Genomic DNA, 21,736 nt, shown 5'->3' on the forward strand with positions numbered 1-21,736 from the left:
TGGAAGTTGATGTACAGACCTTTCAGAGTCCGGGAGGTATTCAGATGTAACGCACGAGCGGACCAATGCGCCTCATGTGAGTTGGCGTATCTTCAGCGACTGGTAACATTTTCATCTAAGAAGATTAACCTGAAAGTAAACAAAATAAATTACCATTAGTCCCACCAATGAGAGAAGACATAAATTATGTCCATATCTATGCATTGAAAATATTTGCCTTGGTAGATGTGTTGGTAGGGTATTAGCTTGCGATGACTACAGATCCTGATTCGAATTTTGGTGATGGCGGATTCGTATTTCTGGTGGACAAAGTCAAGATTCCTGAGGATTCTTGTTGGGATTCTCTCGTCTCCTCTCCATAATTCTACTGTCATTATCCTTTCCAATAGTAATTATCATAATAAATTATTACAGTAACATTACCCAATCCCGTGTCGGCGTTATGCAGTATGAATAGGCAAGAGAATAAACGGACGAAAGAATTAAGAAAAAGGGAATGAAAGGACGAAAAACTGAACATATCAGAGAATCAATGTATGAAAAATAATGAACTGATGAAGAAACGGAATGAAAGGACGAAAGATTGAACAGACGAGAGAATGAACGGAAGAAAGATTGAATCGACGACAAAATGAACGGAAGAAAATATATAACAGACGAAAGAATGAACAGAAGAAAGATTGAACAATGAAAATAAACGGACAAGAGAATTAACGGAAGACAGATTGAACAAATGAGAGAATGAACGGAAGAAAGATTGAACAGACGAGAAAATAAACGGACGAAATGTAGAAAATGAACGGATGAAAGATTGAACAGACGAGAGAAATGAACGGATAAAATATTGAACAGACGAGAGAATAAACGGACGAAAGTCAGAGAATGAACGAATGAAAGATTGAACAGACAGAGAATAAACGGAAGAAATACTGAACTAGCGAGTGCATGAACGGAAGAAAGACTGAACAAACAGGAGAATGAACGGGAGAAAGATTGAATCGACGACAAAATGAACGGAAGAAAAGATATAACAGACGAAAGAATGAACAGAAGAAAGATTGAAGAATGAAAAAACGGACAAGAGAATTAAAGGAAGACAGATTGAACAGATGAGAGAATGAACGGAAGAAAGATGAAACCGACGAGAGAAAAAACGGACGAAATATAGAGAATGAACGGATGAAAGATTGAACAGACGAGAGAATAAATAGACGAAAGATACGAAATGAACGGATGAAAGATTAAACAGTCGAGAGAATGAGCGGGCGAAAGAAAGAGAATGAACAGATAAAAGATTGAACAGACGAGAGAATAAACGGACGAAAGACAGAGAATGAATGAATGATAGATTGAACAGACGAGAAAATAAACGGAAGAAATACTGAACTAGCGAGTGTATGAACGGAAGAAAGATTGAACAGAGGAGAGAATGAACGGAAGAAAAATTGAATCGACGACAAAATGAACGGTAGAAAAAATATAACAGACGAAAGAATGAACGGAAGAAAGATTGAACAATGAAAATAAACGGAAGAGAGACAGATTGAACAGATGAGAGAATGAACTGAAGAAAGATGAAACCGACGAGAGAATAAACGGACGAAATATAGAGAATGAACGGATGAAAGATTGAACAGATGAGAGAATAAACGGTTGAAAGATTGAACAGACAAGAGAATAAACGGACGAAAGATAAAGAATGAACGAATGAAACATTGAACAGACGAGAAAATAAACGGGAGAAATAATGAACTAGCGAGTGTATGAACGTAAGAAAGGCTGAACAAACGAGAGGATGAACGGAAGGGAGATTGAATCGACAACAAAATGAACGGAAGAAAAGATAAAGCGAAAGAATGAACGAAAGAAAGACTGAACAAAGAAAATAAACGGACAAGAGAATTAATGGGAGAAAGATTGAACAGATGAGAGAATGGAAGAAGAAAGATGGAACCGACAACAGAATGAACGGAAGAGAGTGTGAATGGAAGAGTGAACAGTCGAAAGAATGAACGGACGAGAGAATTAACGGAAGTAAAATTGGACAAACAGAAGAAAGATTGAGGCCTGTCGTGTTTGTTTCATCTTATTATACACAAATTCGCTGTCCTACACTCATGTTTTAAGCCCTTAAGAATTTTAGCACATATCTTGCGATTAATTTTTCATATGAAATAAGACGAAGTTTTAAATGTATTGGTTGCCTCTCTCATGTTCGAACATTGCAGGACACAGCTACCACAACGTTGGGAAGCAGTCATAACACTTCAAGGGGAATATTTTGAACGTTTTTAATGTAAGTGGGTTGAAAAAATAAAATGTATTACAATTAAGTAGCTCTGGGAATTATTTCTAGTACCACCCTTTATATTGTATTATTAATATCGTTATCATAATTATAACTAATATCATTGTTCTGTCGTTTATTGGTATTATTCTTATTCTTATTGGTGCCTTCCTACAAAATACCATAATTTTCGTTTTTGTTATTGATATGTTCATTGTATATACGAGTACGTTACTTTGCAGAGCAAATAAAGTTAAAAAAATCGATATTTGAATAGCATCTTCATTAGTAGTAGTATTAGTAGTATTTATTTATTTAACCTGGTAGAGATAAGCCCGTCAGGCCTTCTCTGCCCCTCTACCAGGAGATTCCAACTATAATATGAAGAATAAAATTACATACAATTACAATTGGCAAATAAAATTACAATTAGTATTAAATTTACAATTACAATTACAATAAAAATCAAAGTACGAAAAGAATACCTGACTAATGAAAGCTAGATAATTTATCATAGAAAAACAAAGAATATTTTATATTTACTGAATTAAAAATTAAACCTAGAATAAAAAAAATTGTATAGTGATGAAATTACTGGATATTGAAATATTTTGTGATAGATTAAGGAAACTATTTACAAGAAATCAATTACTGACCAAATGCCTAGTAAGTTTGCGTTTGAATTCAATTTTATTTCGACAGTCCCTGATGCTAGCAGGTAGCGAATTCCAGAGTCTTGGCAGGGCTATTGTGAAAGAGGATGAGTATGAGGAGGTGCGATGGGATGGTATTGTTAGTATTGTTTCGTGACGAGAGCGTGTGTTCAGATTATGGTGGGAAGAAAGGCAGGTGAAGCGAGACGACAGGTACGAAGGAATAGAAGAGTTCAAGATTTCGAAGAGAAAGAGAAGTGAATGTAAATTTCTTTTCTTATCTAGTTTAAGCCAACCTATTGCTTCCAGGGATGGGGTAATATGATCATATTTACGAACATTGCTTACAAAACGTACACGCAAATTATGAGCGCGTTGAAGTTTCATTTTGTTGTCGCTGGAGACGTCAGTAAAATGTCAGCATAGTCAAAATAGGGAAATACAAGTGTCTATTATTTTGGATGATCAGCAGATCGTCAGCAAAAAGGGAGTGAAGTCACAAATGTATCTTGGGAGATGAGTGCTCCAGATTCTATGTAAAATGAAAGTAAATAATAAATGAAAAATGAACTAACGCTGCCTAGCAATTGAAAACATAGCAGTGGTTTATCTCACAGGTCCTCACTTTGATCAAATCTGGTTTTGTTTGTTGAAAAGCCTTCAGTTGACTGTCTGAGCCCCTGCAACATGCATGCAACTACAGTATATGATAGCAGAGCTTTCTGATCGCGAAGTGAGTCGTGACCAGGCGGCGTTACGACAGACTCCGCTGCTGCTTCAAAGGATCGCATTAAAGTCATTTGATAGCGACAGTTATTCGGCTCAGCATTACCGTTTCGTGCTGCATACCCCATCAAATACAACTTTATACTCTTTTAGTCCCTCTAATCTGCTGTGACAGACATGCCAGCTTTCTATCGCTGATCCGGCAACTCCCGTGAGCAGGGTCAGGGAATTATACATTCTTTTTGGAAAGTTACTACCAAAGTTGTACACAGTTCAGCTCCGGCGTAATTGTCTACGTTATTATGAAGATTTAACGCAAATGTTGGCATTGCATGACCGTCTGTTTCTACATAGGCATAGGTATATACATACAGTAGGTACTCGTATATGTAACACGTAATTTTCAGCTTTAACTCTTCCGTTATTACGAATGTTCTATTAAAATTAAATATTATTTTGTTGTGATTTGTCTCCCTTTGGACTCCTTTTACATTTTAACCCGTCTTTGCTCCTCCATCTCTCTATTTCTACGTTTCGTCAACTAATTGCTCTTTCCTTAAACGTTTCTTTCTTCTCCAACCTACATTTTATTCTTTATCCCCACTTTTCTTACCCTATCTCAATATCCTCCCTTATTATTTCATTTTTTCCCCTTTAATCCTCTCTTCTCTCCTACTCTCTTCTTCTTTTTCTATTACGTCCATTTCCTTCCTCCACTATTCTCCCTATCTTCTCCCCATATTCTCCACTATTTACCACTATACTCAGCGCATTTCGAACTGACGGATCAAGGTAAAGCAGTGGGCTGCGTGCTTACCTCATTATCCTCAACTAAATTCAACTGGGACAACCGGAATTACCCGTGATTCAGTTCACAGTTTTCAGTACAGTGACTCGTGCGTGGTTTGTACGTTTGTACGTGACCTTGATCCACCAGTTCGAAATGCGCTGAGTAATGTGAGGGTCACATAAGAACAGTTCCTAAACAGCAAATATTGCCGTCTTGTCAGTGTTGCCAACTGTTACCAGATATCACACGATCCTACGTACTAAATGACTTATTTACTTACCGTACTTTACGTTGGAAGGTTATTCTAATATAATTCAATAATTTGTAACATATTTTCGTAGGCAAACTATACGAGAAAGGAAAAGACATGTCAAGTATTTTGTCTGGCAATACGAAATTCATTGGTTTGACTAAGCAATTGACTCACGAGACCTAACCTAAAAATGTATTTTGTTTGACCACATGTAATTATTAGTACTAACTCCGAAAATTTACCTGTCTATAGTCCTGAATTATAATGACAACGCAATACATAGAACAAGTATTATGTATTAATATTAATACTGATATTAATTAATTTATTAGTATGTTCAAATTTCACTAGCTTCCAGTAACCGGCTCAGAAATCTAGTATAATTTTAATTTCATGGAACTTCAGTACCGACAAATATTGTCGATATTTGTCTCAGCTGCCAATGTACCAGTTACAAAATCATTACAATTTGTAGTATCTATCAGTATCGAAATTCGATACGAAGTTGGCAAAAGAAAATTCAACCTGCAAACTAGACAATCACCACAATCCACTAGCATATGCAGTGATGGGGGAAAATAATTAGGTATCATCCTCAGGCTATGAAGTAAGCTGACTCGGATTATATAATCCGTCTATACCCTCTGAAACACCTGTTTACGCTCTCTTTCTCCCACCATTTTCCACCACTTCATCACCCATTCTCCTTTGCACCCATATTCTCCTCTGGATCTGACACTATTCCCCTCTTCTTCTCCCAGTATTTCCTTCTCCTCCGTCTAATCCCCACTAATTTTTTCGTTTTCCGCAGTTATTTTCCATTTATTTCCATCCTTTCAACCCTATTCTCCTTTCCTATCATATTGTTTTCTGTCACTCTCCCATATTCCTCTCTCCTTCTCTTATCCATATTCTCTTCTCATTATTTTTATCCTTTTCTTATTTCCTCTCCCCTTCTCTTATTGCCAACCTTCTCCTCTTATTCTCTCCTTGTACCTCTATTCTTACTTACAAATGGCTTTTAAGGAACCCGCAGGTTCACTGCCGCCCTCACATAAGCCCGCCATCGGTCCCTATCCTGTGCAAGATTAATCCGATCTCTATCATCATATCCCACCTCCCTCAAATCCATTTTAATATTATCCTCCAGTCTACGTCTCGGCCTCCCCAAAGGTTTTCTTCCCTCAGGTCTCTCAACTAACACTCTATATGCATTTCTGGATTCGCCCATACGTGTTACATGCCCTGCCTATCTCAAAACGTCTGGATTTAATGTTCCTAATTATGTCAGGTGAAAAAATACATTGCGTGCAGTTCTGCTATGTGTTGAACCTTGGTTTTTCTGAACCGACGTATGCGAGTTGCGATGCCCGCCTCGCACAAATCCGGACTATACGAGAGATAGTGGTTTCTATAACTGCGAGGAGCGCAGACCTCGCACCTCGCAGCCATAGAAACCACTCACTATCTCTCGGGCAGTCCAGATTTGTGCGAGGCGGGCCTCGCATCTCGTATCTCGCATGCGTCGGTTCAGAAAAACCAAGGCTTAACTTTCTCCATTCCCCTGTAACTTCATCTCTCTTAGCCCCAAATATTTTCCTAAGAACTGAATTTAGTGAGACAAGAAAATCGAGAGTGTGTAAAGGTTAAGCAATCTTCAGAACTGTACACACAAAATATGAAATCACTGAAGCTATACAATGCAAATGTCCATCATCGTACTTAACGTACAGTACTTAGTCTACGTACAGAATATTGAAGTATATAGGATTGATGTGTAAGAAATGCAGTAGCGGAAGAAATCTTTAGTGGAACTGGGGTGATACCGCAGTTGCTCGAGTCAAGTTTTTGAGGACAATGGATAACAGAGTGTGCCAGAGTTGTCTAACCCACAGATTTTTAAGCCTCTAATTTCTGCATAAAATGACTGTAATTTGTAATTTATAATTTATAATATGTCGTCGTTGTTCCTGCAATAACTCCTATGTGCAAAATATAAAATTTTTTAGTAGGAAGAGAAAACATATTTATTCATTCCATGGCAGTGGTACATAGGAGATTGTGAATTATTACATTTTCGAAAGAAAGAAATATAATTACATATAGGAGATTTTATTATTTGCTGTATCACTATTTAAGTTATTTAATAGAGCAAAAATCTGAAAATCGATAAATATGTCACCTAGAAGTTATTGCAGGAACAACGACGATGTGTGTCAAAGTACGTGTAATAGATAAATATTAGATGATGGTAAATGAGAAATAATTTCCAATTGAGAGCACATAAATTTAACAAACGACGTCTAAGTTTAGACTTCAATAACATTTTTTCAGCGTAAATATGGTTTAGACAATTCAGGCACTGAGCCATTCAAATAACGTGCGGACATATTTCCTAGATGAAATCTGTTCCGGTTGAAAATCTATGTTAAAATTTGATTTTAAGATATTAGCGCATTTCGTAGTCTATATTCCAAATTATCATCGTAATAATCGTTCCATATATGACTTCAGTTTATAAAGAAGACGGTTTTGTAATGCATGTTGTTAGTGAATTAATTATTAATAATTGTGTTGCTATTCGTTACGCAACTCCAAACGGCAATGGCATCTGCCAAATTTGCATGTCAAAATAATTGTAACTTATGGCCAAAATATTTTTTACATAAAGAAAATGTATTTATTTCATCATGCCTTCTCGTTTAAATATTTCTGTAGAAGCAAGTAAGTGCGTGTAAGAAGTTGAAACCCCGCAAAAAGTGGCAAGGGACTTATGAAATCCTTCGGATTGCTTGTAGCACACTTATTCTTGGTAAGTCATTTTTAGGTTAGGTAAGAATTAATTTAAGGATTAAATAAATACTATCACATTAGCTATTAGATAAAACGTTGTAATAAATATAAATAGATCAGTATATGTTTCCACATAAATGATTTCTTAGCATCGCTACAGATACACTTGATTGTACTTGTCACTATTTCTGTCACTAGAGAGTTCCTAAAATTTATATTTTCCCCGCTATTCATAAAATATTTTGATATGATACCTCTTGCACCAAAGGGAGATCTATAACTGAAACTTGATTAATATATTTCAGTATTATTTGTATTTATCCTGGTAATAACGAACAGTTTGACTCGTAGACACTTTGTTTTTCAGCATTAACTTCCCATGATTGTATGAGAAGATTCGAAGAGAACGTTAGGATGTAGACCTTCGGCTCCCCCTCCTCCAATAATGCATAACACAATATCAATACGGCGGTTGCAGTCGTCTGCGATACAACGAACTTTTTTATTGATTTTCGAGTTCGTTTTTTGTCTGGTTATTATATGCTTATATAAGTTGTGTTAACTCTTGCTAAGTGGTTTTATTTTTTATTTTATCAGTCTTAGTTATTATTTTATTATTATTAATATTTGTTTTATTATGATTATTATTATTAATGAATTATTTTTTATTACTATCTTTGTATTATCTCCGTCACTGTAATTATATTATTATTATTACTATTACTATTATTATTATTACTATAATAATTATTATTATGATTATGATTATTATTATGATTATGATTATTATTATTATTATTATTATTATTATTATTATTATTATTATTGTTGTTGTTACTATTATTTCTATCATCAACATTATTATTGATGTCTGTAAAATTTATGTAGATTCTACTGCACTGTACCACAGCACGAGCCCATGCTCATTTCGGGTATCTATTCAAATGTACCATTTCAGATATAAATTATGAATAAATTTGAATTTGAATTTGACATGCAGGATGAGTACGCTCTATTCAATAATTAGACAAAGGAAGGAGAATGTGGAATGACGCGATACCGCAATGAAAGAAGGGGGAAATGGAAGGAGAATTAATTATAATGTACGCGATCATGTGGCCTTGCAAAGGAATCGTAGAATCTATCACTACTGCTATTCACCACCTTTGGACAAGTCACGAGAAGCACCTGTCACAGTGAATGGACGATGTAATGCCGAAAAAACGCAAGTATGTGCCCTTTTCTTTGAAACAGAGATAATGAAAGGAAAATTATGGAGATTGTTGGTGGAATGAAGAGGGAAACGCTGGAGAACTCCGAGAAAAACCTTCAGAAACATTGACTTTGTCCGTCACAGATACAACTCGGCTATCGTTTGGATTTTAAACTGGTTCAGCGACCATAGTAATCCAGAGCTCCTTCCTGCTTCAGCTGAGGTTAAGACACTATCTTGTCTTGGTAGGTTAATCACCTCTCTCCCGACTGTGAGTGATCTCGTATTCCGGTTGACTAGGCCAATGTCCGCCTTCGATGTCACCAGATGTACTACGGACCGGTGCGTAAGGTAACGCTCAGTTTTTAAGGTTAGGCATTTCGAATACACACGTCAAGAGCTAGTTTAACATTAGAGTAACAAAATACTGAGTGAAGAATAATGTGCGTGCAACAAAAGAAAGTTTCTGACAGGAAATCAATAGCCATTTAGCCGATGTTCTACTATTTCTCGTGTATCTGGCTTACTGCCTACGTCAGTTCCCAGGGATTGACGCAAAGGTAGGCGAAGGAATATCTGTAAATCTGATTTCACAGTAAATTGACGTTATTTTATGTTTCTATTGTGTGTATGTATGTGTGCATGTATGTAGTAGTAATAGTAGTAGTAGTAGTAGTAGTAGTAGTAGTAGTAGTAGTAGTAGTAGTAGTAGTAGTAGTAGTAGTAGTAGTAGTAGTAGTAGTAGTAGTAGTAGTAGTAGTAGTAGTAGTTTTATTTTGCCTGGCAGAGTTAAGGCCATAAGGCGTTCTCTTCCACTCAACTAGGTTTCAATAATATAGGCCTACATGAAATACAAAATTATGTGATAGATTATAATACAACACAAAAGAAGATGCCTTAGAAATTACATAAAATATAGTCGAAAATTACAAATAGTCAAGATCAGTTACATAATGTAAGGACAATATAAAATAAAGTAGAAAATTATGTATGTATGTATGTATGTATGTATGTATGTATGTATGTATGTATGTATGTATGTATGTATGTATGTATGTATGTAAGTATGTTTTATTTTGCCTGGCAGAGTTAAGGCCATAAGGCCTTCTCTTCCTTCAACCAGGTTTCAATAATGAATTAAATACAAAATTATGTGATAAATTATAAAACAACACAAAAGAAAATACGTTAGAAATTACATAAAATATAGTAGAAAATTACAAATAGTCAAGATCAGTTACATAATATAAGGACAATATAAAATAAAGTAGCAAATTGTGTGTATGTATATATGTATGTATGTATGTATGTATGTATGTATGTATGTATGTATGTATGTATGTATGTATGTATGTATGTATGTATGTATGTATGTATGTATATTTTATGTATCATCTTAGACAAAAATAAGCGGCTGCCAAACGCAAAGTCCCTTCGGAAGACCTCAGTTGATTTCGTGAGATCTTAGGTTTACACGTGAACAATTTCTTATGCACGCCTCCATTCTGTTTTTGCTTTATTATATTTATATGTTCATTTTTCTATCTGTTTATAGATCAAATAAAGATATATTAAAGTGATAAATTAGATGCAAGATAAATGAGGCGCTCAGCGAACAAATGGCCCAACATACAAAAATATATTTACACTTTACCTTTTTGTAACAGTGCGCGAAATGCGATACACGATCGAAAACTGTGCTTAAATCTCATGAAAAAGCTGAGAAATGTTGATTAGGCCAATGGAAGGAAAATATTAAAATCTATTTAAGGGAGGTGGGATATGATAGTAAGGACTGAGTTAATCTTGCTCAGGATAGGGACCGAAGGCGGGCTTATTTGAGAGCGTCAATGAACCTGCGGGTTCCTTGCAAGCTATTTGTAAGTAAGCAACAGAGATGAACAACGATCGAGAAAGCAAGACTAAAGCGCCCGCAAAGCCGAACATCCGCACGAAAATGTTCTACACGTCGCGTCGTTGACCTAAAAACTGCTTGTGAATGTTTCGAGACGCCGAGATTTATCATTCCCGAAGTCCCGAACGTCAAGCAGCCTTGAATAGCCACAGTTGTTTATACCTGACTGAACTTTTATCTTCTTTGGCAACTGTTATAATTATATGTATAAACAATCAAATAGCCTATTTGAAACATCATCTCTACCTTTCAGTGTATAATAATCAGTTCCCCAGTCTTTTCTTTATTTAATTACAAGGCTTTTATTAAAAGGCCAGGAATTTTATTTTCATATGTTTGAGATCAAGTGTGCAATCTCAAGTAAAAAATATTAAAGTTATGTTTTATGTTTCTTAGAAATGCAAATTTATTTGAGAATTGTTTTTTTTCTATTTATATAACCATGGTAATATCATATAATAGAACCAAAACATTTTGATAACTAAAATACTGTTCTGTTTTGTCTTTTTATCTCATTTAAACATCTATAATGTTATTTATTTCAATGAAGTACTATGTCATTCAAAGTTACGAAATCTTTCCACGCCAACTAAATGCTATTTCGAGAATGATGAGCGAGACTCGAATCGCACGAGAATGACGAGACGAGACTCGAAAGACAAATGCAACGAACACAGCGAGCGAGAGCGACAGTTAGTTTTGTTCATCTCTAGTAACCAAATAGGCCTACACACATACATATTTTTTAAATATAATTTCCTCCCATAAAGAGAGCTGTTAGAATTACAGTAGTAAGCAAGCTTCGAGAGGTTGTACAAGGATCGATTATACAAAGGAAAGGAAGGAGGTTAACAGCCTGACATGCTGTCTTCGAAATGGGCACTCACAAACTATTGGTTTTCGGTTCGATCGTTGTTGGCACGACGCAAAATGATGTGTTGAACGTCGCTCTGCAGCAACAGTATCTGCTCCTGGTTCAAGGTCACGACTGTGTTCGATATTTGACCCTGTGGGGACGTTTTTATGCCGTGTCTCTGTAAAATTACGCATTATTACACAGACTGCGCTCAGGGAGTTGAACTGTCTGGTATTAATTATAACCTCGCTTTCGTTGTATTCTCTGTTTATCTGCTGTTGGGGCGTGACTTAAGGTGACACAAACTAGTACAGCACAAGGCAATATGAGTCAATCATGATGAGGACTATTTTCTATATCAAACGTTAGGATGGGTCATTTCAATGTTTCTAGGATATCGATATCGTCAATATCCTTGAAGTACAGTCCGGGTCAGCTTACTTAATACCCTAAGGGTGAAACCTAACCATTTTCCCCCTATTACTACATATGCTAGTGGATTATAGTAATTTTCTTGCTCTCAGGTTGAATTTTCTTTTACCAACTTCGTTTCGAATTTCGGGTCGGCTACTGACAAATACTACAACTGGCAGTTATTTTTAAACTGTTATGTTGGCATCAATAACTTCGATTTGCAGTAAAGTAAACTGATGAAAATGCAAGTACCTAGGCTTGTGAATTAATAATTAATTAGTAACACCGGTATTAATATAAGGTCTAATATCAATGCACAATTCAGTTCTGGTGAGTTGTGATTCCAATTCAACTCTATATTCAAGTAAGTGTAATTATATAAGAAATAACTTACTGTACTTCGTATGAAATATGCATGTAAATATATTGATATTTTAATGAAATCCTTTCGTGTTTAGATTTTTATTAAAATGTCCAAGAGAGAAAATAGCATGGTAGCGACTTCTCCAAGAAAGAAAATGCTTGAAAGTATTTTAAGTAAGCTGGGGGTGTTGTGTTTTCGGAATTCGTACTAATCATTTCACGTGATCGAACTACATTTTCAGGTTAGGTCTCGTGAATCGTACACTGTGTAGTTAAAGCAATGAATTTCATGTTGCCCGACAAAAAAAATTTAATAGGTAGATCGTACTAATCTTAATTACCAGCATAATATGCGAGAATTCCAGAAGGAAAATATACTATTTCATGGTTTTACAGTGCAGTGAACAGTTCCGATCAGTGATAATTTATAGCGTCAATGAAATGTATTCTATAGTGTCAGTGAAATGTGTTACAGAGTGTCAGTGAAATGTGTGCTAAAGTATCAGTGAAATGCGTCATAGTGCCACTACAGGGAATGAGATGAGAGTAAAGTGAAAGACTATTGAAACTTATGTAGGACCTATACATAATTATGTAGGTTGTGTTGTAAAATTAGGTATTTTATTTTATGTTTTATTGTTATTGTATTAAATTGTATTGTGTATTCTTATTGTATTGTGTATAAAATTGTATATGTGTTGTACATTGTATTGTGTATTGTAGATTTTATTGTGTATTGCTTATCATTTTATTGTGTATTGTTAATATTGTATATACCACTGCCACCGAGTGCTTACCCACTTGCAGTGTAAATAAATAAATACATACTACCCCGGAATAAGGATATATGGCTCATGGTTTCCCTATATACTTAGATCCTTATTCCAGGGGATATTCAATTATTGAATCATGTAGAAAACACCTCGAAACATAAAGGCGAGATGTAGTAAATAAGTAAGACGTAGTTATTGTTAATTACAGTATTGTTATATCATCATTATTATTATTATTATTATTATTATTATATATTTTATTATTATTATTATTATTATTATTATTATTATTATTATTATTATTATTATTATTTCAGTAAGTAGCATTGTGATTTTTTCCCTATCTGGTGATAACTGGTATTAGTTGGTAACACTGAAGAGACGGCCAAATTAGACTTTTAGGAACTACACTTGCGCGATCCTCACTATATTAGAGGCAAAGACCGTAATCCCTCCGAAATACAACCGTTTTCTTCATTAGTAATTCCATCTTCATGTTCTACTCTTCAAATAAATATCATCTCCGAACTATAATTAACTAGTACGAAGCAAGGACAACAGACTTTCAATTTAAAACTGGAGTGAATAATTATCTCATTCATTTAATTTTTTATTTAGCTCCTCTCTCTCTCTCTCTCTCTCTCTCTCTCTCTCTCTCTTCTTTTATTCGTTCTCTTATTCATAAATTTAATTCTTGTGTGTTTCATTTAAACTTTATTTTCTTTTTCTTTTTTTTCCGTCTTTCTTTTGACTCTGTGCTAACGTACCTACACATCTCTCTATCTATTTATCTATCTATCCATCTCTCCACGTCTTTTTCAGTAAATCCTATCTCTCGCCTCGTTCATATTCTTCGTACGGTAACGACGTTTGTCTGCTCTGCTCTGTAAACCCGGTTTTGAGACAAACCCCCCCCCCTCCCGTCGTCGTGGTTCGCTACATTTCTCCACGTAATGCCTCACCGCATACAACGCCAGCTAATGGACTGGCGCTACGTAGTCACCACTTCAATTCCAGCATTCAAACCGGATTTTGAATTCGTATCACACGGCGTGGTTTCACTTACCACCTGTCGTGGTAGGTACACAGGGCGTTCAATTTAATATTGCATTTTAATAATAGTGTTACGCTCCAGAGCTTAAGCTTATTTTTCATTTGGGCATTGATTTCGAGAAAATCCAGGAAAAATTTTATGACAAGGTGAATGTAATGCATCTATGTCAAATAGGAAATACAAAACGTCTCCAGCTTGAGAAGAATTTGCACGCAAAGCGATTTTCTACTGAGTATGTACAGACCCCGTTGAACTTGCTGACACGGTACTGCCTGCGATAAAAGTAGGAGAGACTGTTGTACCTTTAGCATAGTGTACCTTTGAACATTTTTTTTTTTAATTTTTGCTGTTACCTAGAGGACTGAATCTGAAGTAGATTGTAGAGAAAGCCACTAAGTAGCTCTGGTCGTAGTTTCAGTTTGATTTATTGCAAAGTGTGAGTTCTGTGGACATAAGGTTTTTTTAGTATCAAAAGTAAACATTTAGTTCATTGATATATGTTTTCTAGCACAAAAACCAGATTTATTTGTTAATACCTTTCAAGTACAGTGTGTTCCCTTTCATCTGGTAAGTAAAAACATATTTTAATTTCCATGATTTATTCAAATATCTAGTTTTGGGAGCTATATTTGTTCAAAAGTGCACCCTCTTGTACCTTTGAACACAAAATATATTGTACCATGTAACATGTTTCAAGATACACGATACTATCGGTTTTCATTTTTCTTTTATTTTAAGATCATGTCACGAAGTAAGTCTGGAGTTAAGAGGCCCTCAATTGATCCGGATGCCTTGAAGAAAGCTGTTGAAGCAGTTATTGCTCCGCCACGAAATAAAATCTCAATCAGAGAAGCCTGCTCTGGTTTATGATGGCAAATACATTTTAAATATGAGTGTCAGTTTTCACAACTATATTCCCTCCTATATTCCATGTGTTCCAACTTACAAGAGGGTATGTTCCAAGGTACATGAACCTGTTGTACCTTCGAATACATTACATATCCCTTCATTTTATTTTTTCCATCCTTAATAGATCTGTAAAACAGGAAAATACATACAGGAAGTTGTAAAGGAATCTTCAATAATTATTTCAAGGATTTTTTATTTTAAAAATTTCATTTCCCAAAATTAAAAAAATAAAATGTAAAAAGTGTTTAAAGGTACAACAGTCTCCCCTATCCTTGCGCCATAAATCACAACTGGACTAATAACATTGGTCCAGTGAAATTAATCATGCATTCTAATTGGTCAAATTAAAATAAGCATTGAAACATTAACATAAACATTGAAGCATAAAACAGGGAGCTATACCTGAAAGCCAGATTTGCATAAAACAAGCTTTGTTTGGACTCTTTTCTTTCGCGCATCCCAAAAAGCGACTTATTCATGAATTGCACAGAATAGATAGTGTTGCCAACTTCGGGGTTTTCCCCCCAAATTTGGGAGGAAAACACTTTTCCAGGGGGAGGTTTGGGGGGATAAAAATGTTAGGTGAATTTTCAGGGGAAAGATAAATTTTAGAGGGTTTTTTTTGGGGGTGTTTTTCTAAACTACATCATAATGATTTATTTTTAAATTAATTACAGTGAAACTACTGTGTTGTGTAATTGAACAATGAATATCATGATCATGAATCCCCTCTTCGGCCGTCGCATCTTGCAAGCATGTTTCCTCACTTGCTCTCTTTATTATTAGTATTATATTATTATGACTTTTCTGCCGCTCGTCGTCGCGTTGCACACATATTCTCGTCTGGCTTAAGTCATGCCCTACACAACAAAAGTGTCTGCAGTACCTAAAATGCAGTTAAACAATTTCCCCAACCTAAATTTATGCTTTCGACACAACTCATTTTCATTTCTTTTATATTCTACATATATGTTTTCTTAATTAGATTTAATTTTATGCTAAGTATTACACGCAAAAAATACCAGTCACATGAGCTATGAATAACATTTTTAGTTTGAAACTAATTCTCTGCTTGCTCGAGTAAAAGTCGGCACACAGCAAGCTGCAAGTGTTGTGGACTTTCAGTGTACTGTGGCAATACTTGGAAAATGCAACACAGTGTTGTCCCGATGCATCAGGAGCCAAACAAATCGGACTGCGAGGACGAATTATGAGAAATCCAAAGAGTATTCAATTCTATTGCATGTCAGTGCGTATGATGTGTGAATATTTTTTTCTATTCAATTGGGTATGTATAATCACATTTGCTAATTTTTATGTTAAATTTTTCTAAGTGCAAATTAAAAAAAATTGGGGGTTTCTCTGAATTTTAGGGGGATTTTTAATATGATACAGGGGAATTTCTTGTTTCTTGGTTGGCAACACTGAAATAGATTTAGTTGTAATAGCACAGTCTAGTATATACAGTCACGAAGCTCAATATGTAGGGAATATGCATCCATAGATAGTTGCTAACCACTAGGATCGCTAATATCGCCTTATTACAGACAATGCGAAATAGTACCGGCACAGTCTATTGTTCCTAGCACCCTCACAACTCAAGCTTCGTGATTGTATATAGTAGACTGTGGTAATAGTTGATTAAGATGACATCTTAAAGTGCGCATAAACAGAGGTCCCAAAGTCCATCTCACCTGCTCGGTAGCATAGGTGGCGCCACAGCCGGAAAGCCGGTAACAGAACATAATTGAGAAATTACGGGATAGTCGAGGAGAACCGAGGAGCAAGGCAAGGATCGTGACAATTGAGAGAAGAAGCACGGTAACAAGATGGCGTCAGCTCTCTCAGCGGTTATTCCATGTAAGTAGTATCTAACCTCTTTATTTTAAAATAAACCATGTTTGGTTTCGTGGGAAATTTTGAAATCAAAATCAAGAACCAAGTAGTTTTCCTATATATCCTGAGAGAACCAGCTCATTCAATAAAGTCAACCTTCTTTTCCATTATATTGTAATGGTGGTGTCAGAAAATCCTGATAAGTTTGAATATCATCAGAACACAGTAGACAACCGTTTTACAAGTCATTCGACGTAAGTTAAGGGGACACTCAACTATATTTTGGAACTTTTTTCCTATTTGGCCAATCTTTTTCAAATTTGGCGAAAAAGTTTAATATACACATGGAAAGTAACATGTAAAATCTCAGCTCATTAGATCCAATACTTTTCAAAATAAAAAATATTTCAATTTTTAATCAATCATTAATTGAAATATCACTTTTAATTATCATTTTTTATTTTTTGGCTTTGTGCATTTGACTGTGACTTCTCAATGAATAGGGGAAGAAATCTGCATATTGATTTAGTTCTGTCACGTAAATTAATGTAGAAATTTAATTTTTCATTTCTATGACACGTTTTCTCCAATTTTTAAGTTGAGTGTCCCCTTAAGGTAAAAACTTAAACTCAGATTACGTGCCATAAGAAGCGTTCACAACAACAGTATTCTTTTTCCACTAAAAAGGTAGACTATAAGCCTGAACTATCTTGTCAACGTAGCCTTGGTCGACAAGGGGCAGCCCATAGCAATTTTAGCCTCCCCCCCCCCCCCACAAACATTCGTCAGGGTCCTCCTTCTTGCAAATATTTCAATGAACGTTAAAATTCTAGAATTTAAATATCATACAGTACTAACACAACAATCTAAGAAAATGCTATTACAATGTCTTGCAACCTTGTTTATTACTGACATTTAACCCTAGCATACCAAGGTTGGGAAAAAATTTCTCACCCTTTTTATCATCTATTTTTTTTTAAATAAATGAAATCTAACAGTTTTCACCCTCCCTCTATTTGTCTACAATATGATAAAGTATAAGTGAGAAGCATAGTACCAAAGTTAGACAACTCCATTTTTTTTTTCGATTTCGAGATATCGATTATTTCTTTAGAATTTTGTATGCTGAATGCGATTCTGGAACTGTTTAGGTTAAAAAACGGAGAGAACAGAGCGAAAATAGCACTTAATTGTGCGCTTTAGAATCAAAATGTAGACAACTCCACAGTGGCTTGGTTTGAAATTAGGACAATTCCTTCAACAGCCAATGAGAAGACCACATTCGTACAACCTTTTCCCATCATGTATCGCGAATCCAACATAGTTGATTGTTTATATAATCAGTTTGTGGATGAATAAGACATACTGTTTTACATAAATTTACTTTGTAAAATTTTGTTATATCGTTATTTCAATAAAAATATGGAAGTTCGTGTCAAAGAAGTTCCTCAAAAGGAAGCGAGGAAACTTCGTTTGGTTTCAAAAACAGACAACTCCATGAGTTAGTTTCAGAGACGGACAACTCCACTTTTTAAATTTAAATTGCGACCTGAATATTAATTTTAATCACATTTTAAGATTGAAAAAATGTTTCTACGACTCACGAAAATGTTAAAAAAAATGTACGTATAACAGTGACATTGGTTTCAAGGATCTAGTTTTTCCCCCTCTCCTGTAAAAAAAAAAAGCAAAAATGGAGTTGTCCAACTTTGATACAAAGCTCCTCAAGTGTACACATTTGTTCTGTTTTAGATTTGAAATATAACAGACAACTAATTATTTATTGAAGTATCTATTGGTGGACTGATTTATCCACACTTGGTATTTCATATGACCTAAATTGAGAATTATTTAAGTGTTTTCATTTTTATCATCCAAACATGCTACATATCCTGCCCAAATTGCTGATCTATTATACAATAAAATTGTAGGGCTAGGTTCTACATGAACCACTCTTCATAATACAAAACATTTTCCAAATGAAATCCTTAAATTACTTTCAGTTTTTAACTTAATGCATATTGTCATATCCAAAGCATTGGTTCTAAGGGGTGACTTAAAGTGGATCGGGGGACGATGCCTGACTTTTTCCTTGACTGATACTGTTCACTTAGTTTTGAATTTCATATTGAAATATCAGAGTCTGAAAGGTATTTTGAAACTATATTTTTGGTACAAAACAGAAAACATTAATTACCTTGTTTATAGGTACAGGTTTTCTTCTTACCTGCACTGTAGGCATCTTTCCCCGATAGTCGGGTAAGATGGCAAATGCAATTAACACATTTACTGATATATGTATTTTACCTGAACTTGGTTTGATACATGTACATAACAAAATTGACTTGATCTAAAGATCATGGACACTTTTTCACTCGTTTAACACTACTTAGGAACACAGTCATTGCACATATTTTATTGCCGTGTGCAAGACTCTTGAAATTACTTCTTGCACACAATGAATTCAACCAGTACATTTTTTGTCATCATTCTTTTTTTAGGAGGCGTTTAAGGGTACAGTAAGAAATCTCTTATGTTTACGATCCTCTAAAACAGTTCATACCCTCTGTTATAACATGTTCCATCACAAGTTGAAGACTGTCCTCAATCCACTGACTTCTATCAGAGGATCTTGTGTAATGTTTACACATTCCCTGCAATAAAACAAAAAATAAAACCCTTGCAACAAGTTGTCATCTTACCCCGAAAAAAAGTGATCATCTTCCCCAAGTATTGGGGTAAGATGCCTAGTGCTGTGACGCAACCTAAGATGGCGGAACAAAGTCGTTGGTTGTTAACAATACAAACTTTAGAACCTTTACTACAATATACATTACAAAGGTTTGACAGTTATTACGAATTCAAGGATGTGTTAAAATTTTAACATACCTGTGTAATTATTTTATATTTGAAAAATGAGCTGTTTTCTTGCTTTTCTTCTTCTCAAAACAAGAACACGTGGCAAAATGAGTTAGCTTCCACTCTAGAGACATTCAGCTGTCTCAGTGATCATGAAGACGTGCACGTGGCGTTCTCTCTTAAAAGAATGTGAAACTACAAAAAAAAATAAGCATCTTCCCCCCTAGTCATCTCTCCCCCCCGATTCACTCATGGAATCAGCGAGGCTGATAATGACACATTACACTACTGTCGGAAGTACACACAGAGCATTAGCAGTTAGTGAAGTTTGTATTGGTATCAAATTCTTATCGTTGTAGTTCTGGTAATAATTCTGTGAGAACAATACAGATCACGCATTGCTTGCGGCATTATTAGTGACAGGTTGACATGAGACAGGGCTGGCTCCAATCAAATATAAAAATTACATGTATGGAATGACGTTGTGTAAATACAGCTCACGGGGACAAATTATGCACGCACTTACTGCGATTATATTTGTGACCGCTTCGCGCATGCGTGTAATTTTTCATGGGGTGCTACATGCGAAGCTATTGTGCATACGTTAACAATAAGCCTATCGATCACTGGATCATATCAATCGCGTAAATGAATGTATAGGCTATGTCATGGCGTTTCATCATGCAAAATAGAAATTACTACAATTTGTCGCAACGAGTGAAATTCCATTCACAGGTTCATTTTAGGTGGGAAAGGGGGGGATACAGCTTTACAAATGAGTTATTTATCATTTTGTATCTCACTATTTTCCAGTTATGATGAAATGGTATTTGGAATAATTTACATTGCATTTATTCTGATTTATTATACATTTTTATTAAGGGGACTGGGTAGTAATTACGGGTCAAAAATCCGATTTTTTATTTTGTGTAAAAAGTATAAAACTTGCTCTTTAAACAATATATATTGTGGAGATTATCTCTGCAAATAAACCCTTTAGATGATTTCCTTAAATTTGGCGGCGCATGTAAGTCATGCATTTTTTAAATGCAGTTTTCCGTGAGTTGATATTTTTCAGATTTAAGTACATTTTCCTCTGAAATTACTCAATCCATTTACATGAAATTTCTACAGTGTTTTTTGCATCCTGTGTTTTATAAAGTAGACCTATGAGTTTATGAATATCACACATATAAAATGAGAAAGAAATATATGTATGCTTTGAAAATAAGCAAAAATTGTTAATTAAAGTTCAATATTTTTTTTTGTTTCTCTAAGAATTAACTAAATTCTGCTTTATAATTTACAATATACATTATTTGATAACTTAAAAAAATATAATGTATATTAGTGAAGATTGTAGCAAGTAATGTGCACCTGAAGTTTAGGATACATTTAGCAAAATGGGAAAACAGGTTATCAGTTAGGGCCTTTCTTTTGCACTTGAATACGAAATTAATTTTGTTGTCTTTTATACCACTGAATTCAGAATGATTTATCGTATAACATTGGACATTTTTATTCCACTCTGATAATTAAGAGCTTAGAAAAATATTTCACTCCCCATAAGAAATATTTCACTATAGGCCTACACTGATTCTGAAAAGATCTGCCGTCAAATGGATGTCTATGGCATCTTCTTCACATACCATAAGCCATTTTTCTCCACGCTTCTTCTTCATACCCCATCCAGCTAGCATTCTCGTGGTCTATCGTTTCCTTTTCTCCCTTGTGCCTTCCAATTAAGTATCTTCTTTGGTTTACTATTCTTCGACATTCTTTTTAAAGGGCCGTATAATCTGAAACGCTTTCCTCATTGTCTCTAAAATGTTTCTGATGGCCTGCATAATTCGCGGGTGCTTATGTAAAAGGGGTTAAGTCAATTTGCAAGATATATAAACTTCTCTCCTTTGTTCCTAAATAAAACCTCTTTGTCACAAAATACGATGTAACTGTAACTGCATCATCGATGTAAGAATGACTTAATCCCTTTAACACAAGAAACAAATAATTCTGAACAGATCAAATCTGTGCTTATTCAA

At 35.0% G+C, this 21,736-nt stretch overlaps 1 protein-coding gene across 7 annotated transcripts in view; it reads right to left on the reverse strand.

Annotated features, from left to right (window-relative positions):
- LOC138696326 (fibronectin type III domain-containing protein 5) overlaps positions 1 to 21,736 on the reverse strand; it is a 1,093,145-nt gene that overhangs the window by 197,863 nt on the left and 873,546 nt on the right. For all 7 annotated transcript variants that reach the window (XR_011331357.1, XM_069821140.1, XM_069821143.1 and 4 more), the window contains one exon: positions 20 to 129. The gene's annotated coding sequence lies outside the window, so the exon portion shown is untranslated. The remainder of the gene's footprint in view (positions 1 to 19; positions 130 to 21,736) is intronic.

The sequence above is a fragment of the Periplaneta americana genome, chromosome 1, assembly GCF_040183065.1.
Source record: "Periplaneta americana isolate PAMFEO1 chromosome 1, P.americana_PAMFEO1_priV1, whole genome shotgun sequence".
NCBI lineage: Eukaryota > Metazoa > Arthropoda > Insecta > Blattodea > Blattidae > Periplaneta > Periplaneta americana.